Source organism: Lepisosteus oculatus, chromosome 2 (genome assembly GCF_040954835.1).
Source record: "Lepisosteus oculatus isolate fLepOcu1 chromosome 2, fLepOcu1.hap2, whole genome shotgun sequence".
In the NCBI taxonomy this organism is placed as follows: Eukaryota; Metazoa; Chordata; class Actinopteri; order Semionotiformes; family Lepisosteidae; genus Lepisosteus; species Lepisosteus oculatus.
In genome coordinates, this window is record NC_090697.1 from 30,304,754 (window position 1) to 30,315,507 (window position 10,754).

General features: G+C 48.3%; 1 long non-coding RNA gene across 1 annotated transcript; it reads right to left on the minus strand.

Moving 5' to 3' along the window:
• Positions 1–6,666: 6,666 nt before the first annotated feature.
• LOC107078409 (uncharacterized) lies at positions 6,667–9,649 on the minus strand. The gene is made up of 3 exons (XR_011184064.1): positions 9,157–9,649; positions 8,016–8,431; positions 6,667–6,772 (listed from the first exon to the last, which is right to left on the minus strand). It is a non-coding gene; the product is annotated as an uncharacterized lncRNA (long non-coding RNA).
• Positions 9,650–10,754: the final 1,105 nt, after the last annotated feature.

Consider the following 10,754-nt stretch of genomic DNA (forward strand, 5'->3'; position numbering starts at 1 on the left):
GAGCTGATTCTGTGGAGGCGTCTCTGTTACCTCCAGCAGCCTCAGGAACGCTGTGCAGAAGCGCGCTGCCTCTGGCGCTCCGACAGGAGAAACTGGCCTCTGTGTGCCGGATGGAGCGTGCAGCATGCTGGAGCCCCGGCACACAGCTGGCGATCGAGCTCGGGGCGGCCAATGAGCCCATCCCCGCCAGCGCCCCGCCAGCGCAGGGGAGAGAGCCGGCCCCCGCTGGCAGTCCGCGCGCGCTCGCGGGACAGGACAGCCAGCTCAGCCCCATACAATAATAAGAATAACTTCTTACATTTCTATAGCGCTTTTCTAGACACTCCACTCAAAGCGCTCTACAGGTAATGGGGACTCCCCTCCACCACCAGCAGTGTGCAGCCCCACCTGGATGATGTGACGGCAGCCATAGTGCACCAGAACGCTCACCACACACCAGCTATCAGTGGGGAGGAGAGCAGAGTAATGTAGCCAATTCATAGAGGGGGATTATTAGGAGGCCATGATTGGTAAAGGCCAACGGGAAATTGTGACCAGGACGCTGGGATTTTTAATGACCACAGAGAGTCAGGACCTCGGTTTTACGTCTCATCCGAAGGACGGCGCCTGTTTACAGTATAGTGTCCCCAACTCTATACTGGGGCATTAGGACCCACACGGACCACAGGGTGAGCGCCCCCTGCTGGCCCCACTAACACCTCTTCCAGCAGCAACCTTAGTTTTTCCCAGGAGGTCTCCCATCCAGGTACTGACCAGGCTCACACCTGCTGAGCTTCAGTGGGCTGCCAGCTGTGGGCTGCAGGGTGACGTGGCTGCTGGCTTTACAGCTCGGACACAAACACAGCTGGATCCAGGGGGGCTTCCTGCCGTGCGAGACGGACGCAGCGCCGAGGAGACGCAGGCGCCGACTGGAAAGCTGAGCTCGGAAGCAGCAGCACGGACTCAGACCGGGAGACGCGGCTGACAGCCCGGAGCTCCGCTCGCCCTCGAGTGTTAAGACGAAGCCGACGAATTTTGAATGAGTTTTCGTAATCAGCGCTGGGTGTTTGTGTCAGTGTCTTGGAGCGTGAACTCTGTGTAGCGCTCTCTCCTCCCAGGTGGGACACTGCCGTCCCCTCGAGGTGGTACTTCACTCTGATTGCTCCAGCACAGCTCCGCCGTACGAACGGGTAAACGCGTAAATCACAGTGTATCAAAGTGTTCTTCTCATGCAGCTCTGGAGAGTCTGGAGAGCAAAGTAATCAGGACGGAGGACGGCTTGAGACAAAATAATATTCAAATTGTGGGCTTGCTGAGCTGTGATGAGCACAGCAATCCTTAATGGTTGCCAAATCTGGCCAAGAGGACGTTATTTACTGAGGGGGTGCAAGGATCCGGAAGGGGGGATCTCTGCAGGACACTGGGGTCCAGTCCAGCAGTGACCAGTCTGTACAGGAGAAAGGACGTCTCTGAAGGACACTGGGACCAGTCCAGCAGTGACCAGTCTGTACAGGAGAAAGGACGTCTCTGAAGGATACTGGAGTCCAGTCCAGCAGTGTCCAGTCTGTACAGGGGAGAGATCGCTGAAGGACACTGGTGTCCAGTCCAGCAGTGAGATCTCTAAAGGACACTGGGGTCCAGTCCAGCAGTGACCAGTCTGTACAGGAGAGAGGAGATCTCTGAAGGACACTGGTGTCCAATCCAGCAGTGACTTGTCTGTTTAGGAGAGAGGAGATCTCTGAAGGATACTGGGGCCCAGTCCAGCAGTGAGAGCTCTGAAGGACACTGGTGTCCAGTCCAGCAGTGACCAGTCTGTACAGGGGAGAAGAGATCTCTGAAGGACACTGGTGTCCAGTCCAGCAGTGAGAGCTCTGAAGGACACTGGTGTCCAGTCCAGCAGTGAGATCTCTGAAGGACACTGGAGTCCAGTCCAGCAGTGTGAGCTCTACAGGACACTGGAGTCCAGTCCAGCAGTGACTTGTCTGTTCAGGAGAGACGAGATCTCTGAAGGACACTGGGACTCCAGCAGTCCAGCAGTGACCAGTCTGTACAGGAGAGAGGACGTCTCTGAAGGACACTGGAGTCCAGTCCAGCAGTGACCAGTCTATACAGGGGAGAGGAGATCTCTGAAGGATACTGGGGCCCAGTCCAGCAGTGAGATCTCTGAAGGACACTGGAGTCCAGTCCAGCAGTTGGGTTCTAGTCCTTCTTGCTGTACCCTGTATTGCATAAGGTCCTAATTGCTGTCTCACAACATCTTTCAACATCTGTAGAGTCTTGTTTTGATGGATGCGGATAGCTGGGTGTGTGTTTTTTTTAATTGTTCCTCAAACAGCGGAGACGTGTAACCTTGTTGTTTGGCAGAATTGTTTTGTGGGGAATTAAGGAGAGAGAGATATCCCATTGGTGTGTTCCGCCTGTGTTAGGAGGTCTTTGTGCCTGTTGATGTTTGGAATGAAAAAAACGGGATTAACCTCCCGAGTTTCATTTAGCACATACTAGGTACTCTTTTAATGAATCAAGTCTTTAAATCCTTCTTGACATTGCTTTGTGGTCTGTATGACTAATATTTCTCTTTTGTCCTGGATCAGATTCGCTGATCAAATGCGCCGGCTGGCTGTTCAGATTTCCTGGAGGAGCGATGCAGATGTTGCCATGACACGGCTGTCTCATCTAAAGCAACGGGATGTTTGTAGGTTTGCTAATAAGCCTTCTGGTCTGGCAGCAGCCTCCTCGTCTGCAGAAACACAAACACGCCGGGCTTTTCCAGTCCTGCAAGGAGGAACGGGAGTGAGAAACCAGGCAGACTGGGATATGTGGAAATGCATAAGTCGTGCAAAAAAATGCTTTCGCTTCGGTTTAGGATCCTCCGATGCCAGGTTAAGATCCTTACCTCCTGTCCGTATTCCTGCTGGAACGTGATGAGCGATGTTATGTTGGGCACACACCTGAGTGCTGTAATCAGTCATGCACACTCCTCTGAGGAAGAGTGTCTGATCTGACTGCGGTAGATACATGGGGAGAGTTCAAGCTTTCAGCCAGACATACAGCTGAAGAAGCATTAACATTGCACTTAGTGTTTCACAGTGTAAAACTAGTTTTTCTCCGTCTATAAGCTGTGATTTTCCGCCGTCTTAGTTAAACTAACAGATCTCTTGTGAAGCTGCTGACAAGCAGGTTCTGCAAGAGAAACTTATCTAATCGCGGCCGCCTCGAGGCGGCAGTGAACAAGCCGTGCTGTTACACTTCTGTACAAATCCCGTCCTTTATTGTCGAAGGCAGAACTGGCAGCTTAACCTTGTCATGAAATCTATAAAGTCTCCGCATTTCTTTGAGACTGTGGAACTTTCCAAAGTCACTCTTCCCTGAATACTTGAATACAGAAACCATTTTCCTGAAACTTGCCTTGTCCCCTCATAGAAGACAGCTATATTTTTGCCACTTCAAATATGTTTCTGCCGCCTGTATCAACAAAGAAAAACTGAACACTGACCAGGTGCAGGTGATTTAAATCTTCTGTTGTGGCAGCAGGCTCGGAAGGAAAAGAGAAAAGACTTGTAAACGGGGTGGCTTTGTCTGGCATATTGAAGCTACAGCAATCTGACATCCACCTACACTATAGGCCAAAGCCACACTCAGGGCCAGGACCGCATATAATGCCCAAGAAGCCATAACCAGACACTGCCCTGCTTCCACAGTGCCCTCTATTGGACAGGAGGGGAATTGATCTAACCGTCCATTTAAATACACCAGTGTCTACTCATTTTCCCATAAATTACAGTCTGTGTGTAAATATTATATAAAATACTCTAACAATATCTATGGGGGCACTAATGAGAGAAGAAAGCCTTTCCCTTGCAGGTTGTTAATGACTTTCTTAAGATGTCTGTAATGGGGAAGTGGGCCTTTAAGGGATGTGAGGCTGACGCCCAGCCCAACCAGTTTGCTCACTTCCAGAGCTCTGGGCAGGTGGGTAATTTATTACTGCTGCACTGGGCCAGACCCCAGACCCCAGAACCGGTTTGACCTCATTGTTCCTGCTGTTATTGTTCTAAAACTCCTTTCTAAGAGGAGTTCAGATTGGCATCGGGTTCACAATAAAGCTTTTCTTGGTTCCCAATTCAAAGGATTTTGGAAGGGGTTCAGTCACTACCCTTACATTGATGTTTATGACACAGAAATTTAGGAATAAGGTTAGATCCTAACCTCTCATGTCTTCTTGCACCTGGGGCGTCCCGTCACTCATATCTCTCGCACCCCATCTACACCTCTGGATCAATCCTCACAATATAGAGGGGGGTCTGGCCCTTCCCTCAGCCAGGCGTGCTTCACCAAACACATCTAGTCTGTCTCTTGCATTTACCTGGACCTAACTGGAATACTGAAATGGGAACCTGTAAGAGACTTCACGAATTCTTCCGCGTTTGTCTTGTATTTTAGGAGGAAAAACTGAATCCCGAACAGGAGCCGAACAAACTCTGTGACTCACCTTTTCCGAGGCCACGGCATTAGTGATCTAACCTGTTAGAACATGTTACATCTGCTGCTTAGACATTCAGCTGAATTTCTGCTGCATAGATCTCTGCAGAATTCTTATTTTAACAGCAATCGACCCAGCCACTCAAAAGCTCCGAGACTCCGCAGAAATGGATGCTTTGCAGATATTCCAGCAGGCAGGCCAGCACAGGTGTCATTGCTGGCAGGTGCAGTGCACAAAAACCCTCGACATTACCCAGAGTCTCAATCTGACGCGAGGTAAGGATTGTGATTTCCCACAGGGTGTCTGAATCTCAAGAGGTGGTTCAGGGCAGGGCCGAGGGTGATCTTCCTGATGCAGATGGTAAAGAACCTTTCCAAGGGGTGGGTATCAGTAACATATTCCTATTATTAATAAAGATCAAGATCTCACACTTTGTGAGAGCAGTCAGCCAATCTCACTAATTTGCACGGATGCCTAAGTGCTAAGGTGTGTCTCCAGCGGGGAGGCCTATATGAGTGCCGGCAGATGTGTTTTATTAAAAGGTACAGGAGCTCTGAGAATGGTCATTGTCTTCACATTATATATGTGCCATACACAAAGTCACATTATTCACTGTGGTACCCCTTTCCTCCTCTACCTAAGTGGAGCTTCCATGCAACTGTCTGTCACCGATTTTAAAGATAAAAGAACAGAAGAACAGCGTAAGTGAAAGGGGTTACTGGACCTGTCTGACCCATTTGATTCAGGTGAATGACAGCTGGATTTTGTGGAACTCACTCTCCTGGACAAACACAACGTTATCATTTTAGACGCGACACAAAAGATGCCAGTGCTCTTTTCACTGAGAGCAGATTTCGTCCTTTTGCGGGAAGTAAAGTTTTAAAGAAGCTACATCTCACTGCAGCTGTGCAAGTAATCAAAACATTCTGATGTGTAATAGATTTTAATTATGTCACAGGAGCACTGCTGCTCTGGATGTTAGCTGAAACAGGGACTCTGTTAAATTAGACTCCACTCTATATAATCACATGCTGGTAGGCTTTTACTGTTCCTGCTGATATGAGCTTTACGGAACTTACGAAACTTTAAAGACATACACTGAATGGCTGAAATGATTCAATTTTATTACTGTGACTAACTTGTGAAGAACACTTTTGTTTAAGAAGGACTTCTGGTGACTCATTTACCGAAAATGTTTCAATAGAACACCTGATGATTAAGTAGAACACCTGATGATTCACCCTGAGGATGATTTAGCAGTGATGATCTTTCGGGAGAATGACAGGTGAGTCACTCTGTCCATGATTTGGTTGCGATGTGTCACTTGGACACCTGGTGACCTATTGAGGATTTGGCAGTGATGATATTTTAGTTGGACGCCTGGTGACTCACCCTATTGAGGATTTGGCAGTGATGATATTTTAGTTGGACGCCTGGTGGCTCACCCTATTGAGGATTTGGCAGTGATTATATTTTAGTTGGACACCTGGTGGCTCACCCTATTGAGGATTTGGCAGTGATGATATTTTAGTTGGACGCCTGGTGACTCAGCCTATTGAGGATTTGGCAGTGATTATATTTTAGTTGGACGCCTGGTGGCTCACCCTATTGAGGATTTGGCAGTGATTATATTTTAGTTGGACGCCTGGTGGCTCACCTTATTGAGGATTTGGCAGTGATGATATTTTAGTTGGACGCCTGGTGGCTCACCTTATTGAGGATTTGGCAGTGATGATATTTTAGTTGGACGCCTGGTGACTCACCCTATTGAGGATTTGGCAGTGATTATATTTTAGTTGGACGCCTGGTGGCTCACCCTATTGAGGATTTGGCAGTGATGATATTTTAGTTGGACGCCTGGTGGCTCACCTTATTGAGGATTTGGCAGTGATGATATTTTAGTTGGACGCCTGGTGACTCACCTTATTGAGGATTTGGCAGTGATGATATTTTAGTTGGACGCCTGGTGGCTCACCCTATTGAGGATTTGGCAGTGATGATATTTTAGTTGGACGCCTGGTGGCTCACCCTATTGAGGATTTGGCAGTGATGATATTTTAGTTGGACGCCTGGTGGCTCACCCTATTGAGGATTTGGCAGTGATGATATTTTAGTTGGACGCCTGGTGACTCACCCTATTGAGGATTTGGCAGTGATGATATCTACAGTATGTTGGATGAATAGCGACTCACCCTGTTGACAATGTGGCAGTGATGTGTCAGTTGGGCGCCTGGTGACTCACCTGTCGATGATTTGGCAGTGATGAAGTTTCAATACTCCCTCTCTGTTGACTCATCGATTCATTTCCTCTTCCTGTAATGAGCAAGATCATAAGCGAACAGAAAAAATCAGGCCATAAATTCACTGGTTGCTTGCTTTGACTCTCATCCCTGCATGTCTCAGCTGTTCATAATGTTATGACTGGAAGGGATTTGGTAAAAGCTAAAGTTTGTATTCAATTCAATTCAATTTTATATAGTGCCTTTCACAACATGGTTGCCCCAAGGCACTTAACAAAGCTGTGTGACAATACACATTGTCATTGACATTTCAATACAAGGTCTCTCAGTTCTCAAGCTTTAAATAAAATATGGTTAGTTTACCCAGCTGCAGGACTGGTAAACACAGAGGGTCAAAGGGTATCTTTTGGTTTAGTCTACTGAATTAACTCTTTGGCGAAGTCGTCATCAATCCAGAAACACAAGATGCAAGCCAGGTAAAGTGAGAGAAACAAGGAGGGAGGACAGAAGAGTGACAGAACAGAGAGAAGAAATTAGTCAGGTGAGAGGACCTTATTCTGATCAAATTTGGAGACCAGATTCAAGCTAAGTAATTTGAACCTTGTTAAGCAGAGCTTGCCATCCTATGATGGTAAGAAATTCCAACTTGTTTTGATTTATGTATCGTCATTCTTATTTATGGAATACATAGGCTAAAGAAATTATCTCCTAGTTGTTGATGTGTTTTTAAAATTGGGACATTCCATTCATTTTAGAGCGTCCAGGTTTATAGGAAGGGAGATTTAGCCCCGAGTCCTTTTCTGATGGTTTAGGGCACAGGCTATTTCTCTCGTTGGACTGTTTAGGTATGGCATAGGAGTTCACATTAGAGTTAGCAGTCTAGGTTTTTGTCTGATGGTAGAATTTAGGCCTCTGGGATGTATTATGCAGTATTATGTTTTATGTTGCATGTGTGTAACGTTGTGAGTTGATTAATTTTCTGTCACTGTTCCGTGAATACTTGTTTTTTTGTCCTGGTTTGCCTCTCATTTATTACTCTTTTGCTATAACAGTGTCAGAGTCTAAAAGACTCAGGTGCCTCAAAATTACACCAGCTGCTTGGGTATATCTGTGACATATCTGTGAGATTTGGAGGCTTTTAATTATTTAAATGTTTGTCTATCCGGCTCTCTTTTCTATTTTCTTCACCCTATTTATAACACTATTATAGGCAGTTCCGAGCCTGGGGTAGCAAGTTTCTCCAAAATGTAAAGGGATCGTTCAATTAGCAAGTGATTAAGACCCGGAAAACTCAGCTGGTTTGCATTCTTCCCCACCTAATTTGTACGATTCGGCGATTCAGATCTGGGAGGAAATGGAAACCAGAAGGAGTCTGCAGTCCTGCTGGCACCCATGTGGCTCTCTCACGGTCAGGGGTAACTAGGCTGCACAGTCCCAGGGGCACTGGTCCAGCCTGTGCCCTGGTCTCAGCCCTCCAGGCTGGGACCCCTACTCTGCACTGGCGTTGCCCCAGCCTCTCGAGGCCACAGTTCTGGAAATTCTGCACGGCAAGTCGGCTCTGTTTGTCTGTCTGTTTCCAAGGGACCTTTCCCCCAGATTCCCCTGGAGTGTGTCTCAGGGGCGCCGTGCCCCCTCCTTCAGACTCTTCTTCACGGACAGCAGCCTGGGCGACAAGAGCAGAGGGGCGTGGTCCAGGTACGGAGAGACAAGACGCCGGATTTCCGGGAATGATCTGGCAAGAGAAACAATGCACAATCAATGAAGTGTAGCCCGGGTGGGGGTTGAATTCCCGTCTCCTGCACGTTGTTTCAGAAGGATCGGGGAGAAGACGGCAGCAGCCGGCTCAAGTGATCCCGCGGATAATCAGGGAATGTGGCTGATAGGTTTGCTCGTAGCATCTTCCCCCCATCCGTAGAGCAGGGCACGTTTTCCGAAGCAGCCTGAGGGAAGAGCCTTTCTGGGCAGCACGGCAGCAGAGTCAAGCTCATTATTTAAACCCACAACAGCCCGGTTCTGAGTTCAGAGCCCTGACCTCGGCGCTGAGGCCGGACGCAGGCTGAGCCGGCTCTCAGGAGGAGGCTCGGATCAAGCTGCTCTCTCACCTGTGATCCCCCAGCCTGCCTTCCTGGGAGACGCAGGGAACGGAATGAAATTGCATTGAAAGTGTCTTCTCTAAAACAATAACATCTCAGGAAACAGAAAACTGATTGTTTTTATCCTCATTCATTATTGATGATGTGAAATAAAATCAAACTAAGAAAAAAAAAGAGTTTTTGTATTCATTCTATTAAGTGGGTTTATTTCTTTGGCTTTTTTTTTTCCCAAACAATAAAACATGTCCCAGGAGATGCATGAGAGCAGGGTAGATGTATTTTTTTTTCTATGAAAAAGCAAACAAACAAAATTCACATTCCAGAAAAGACCTGTGTACAGATGGCAGGAGGAGTCGATACCTACTGGTTCCAAAGGACATTTCTGCCTCAGGCAGGCAGCCTGCGATCCAGGGGGACAGGCTCTTGTTGTGTGTGTTTCAGAACAGCCCAGGCTCTGCAGGCCGTGAGAGAGAGCAGTGGGGGTGTCAGACGCCCCATCCTGTCAGTGGGGTGAACACCAGGCTCTACAGGCTGTGAGAGAGAGCAGTGGGGGTGTCAGACGCCCTGTCCTCTCAGCGGGGTGAACCCCAAGCTCTGCAGGCTGTGAGAGAGAGCAGTGGGGGTGTCAGACGCCCCGTCCTCTCAGCGGGGTGAACACCAGGCTCTGCAGGCTGTGAGAGAGAGCAGTGGGGGTGTCAGACGTCCCATCCTCTCAGCGGGGTGAACCCCAAGCTCTGCAGGCTGTGCGTGAGAGCAGTGGGGGTGTCAGACACTGCTTTGAAACAGGACTCTTTTTCTGAGGGGCAGAGGCCTGCTGAGCCGCACTTCAATCCATTTTGGGTTTTGACTCTTTTCCAGTCTGCAGGGGAGAAAGAGAACATTTTCAATCTTCAGACAGGGAACCCGGAAATGTCCTCCAGCGAAAAAAGTGCCAAATCCCAGTTCCTTCATTTGGAAACATCTTCAGAAATTTGATCCTTCATCACAGCACTAGACAGCAGTTCCCTTTCAGGCATTCCAGCACAAATTGCACTGCAAATAGAAATAACAGATGATTAACTTTACGTCTCTTTCTTTTCATACTGACTCACGGCAAGAAGCAAGAAGCCTAAATTCTCCAGCAAAATATCCTGGCTTGTGTGAAGCTCTGTAGCTGGGGAAACCTGAGACGGATCAAAGCGCTTTACAACCGGAGTCTGATCTGGGATTCCCGTTAAACTCCGGCAGTCTCTGCAGGTGCTCATGCCTGTGATGCTCTGCTTCTGGTCTCTCCCCTGCGCCGTCACCCCCGCTCCCCATCCACCAGCTCACTCCTCCTGCACACAGGCCGACAGATACTCGCCTATTACAGCAGACTTCGACAACACACCCTTTTCACAATTCACTGTGGGGAGGCTGGGATGCTCAGCACCTTCTGGAGTATGACAGTACAGATGCGTCTCCACCTTCAGAGCACTTAACAGCTCATCACCATTCGGGTTCACTGCTGCGGGGGGGGGCACGGCTCATGCACGGAGATCACATGGCAACATGAAAGGGACGCAGATGAAAATAACCAGCTACTGTACCGCGCACAGCTCGCTGTTATGAATCTGGAATTCACGCACTGCGAGTTTTTACACCTCGAGCTCTAACTCCTAGTAACAGCTCCAGAAACGACAAGTATGCAAACGCCGCTTTGGGGAAACGTTTCTTGCATAAACTTCTAACTTAAATGGAAAAAAAAAATCACATCTAATTGCGATCTCTCAGCAGCATTACACAAGCCAGGGGGAACATACTGTACACACACGCTAACAATCTGAGCGCAGACTATCACACGGGCAAGAGAACTAGCTGCTTTCCCTCTCACTGGCAAACACCTACCGGCATCGTTTCTGTTTGACACAGGAAAAGAGCTCCTCTAATTAGTTGACTGTGCCAAGCTGTAAAACAGGTACGCACCGGGGCCCAGCACGCTTC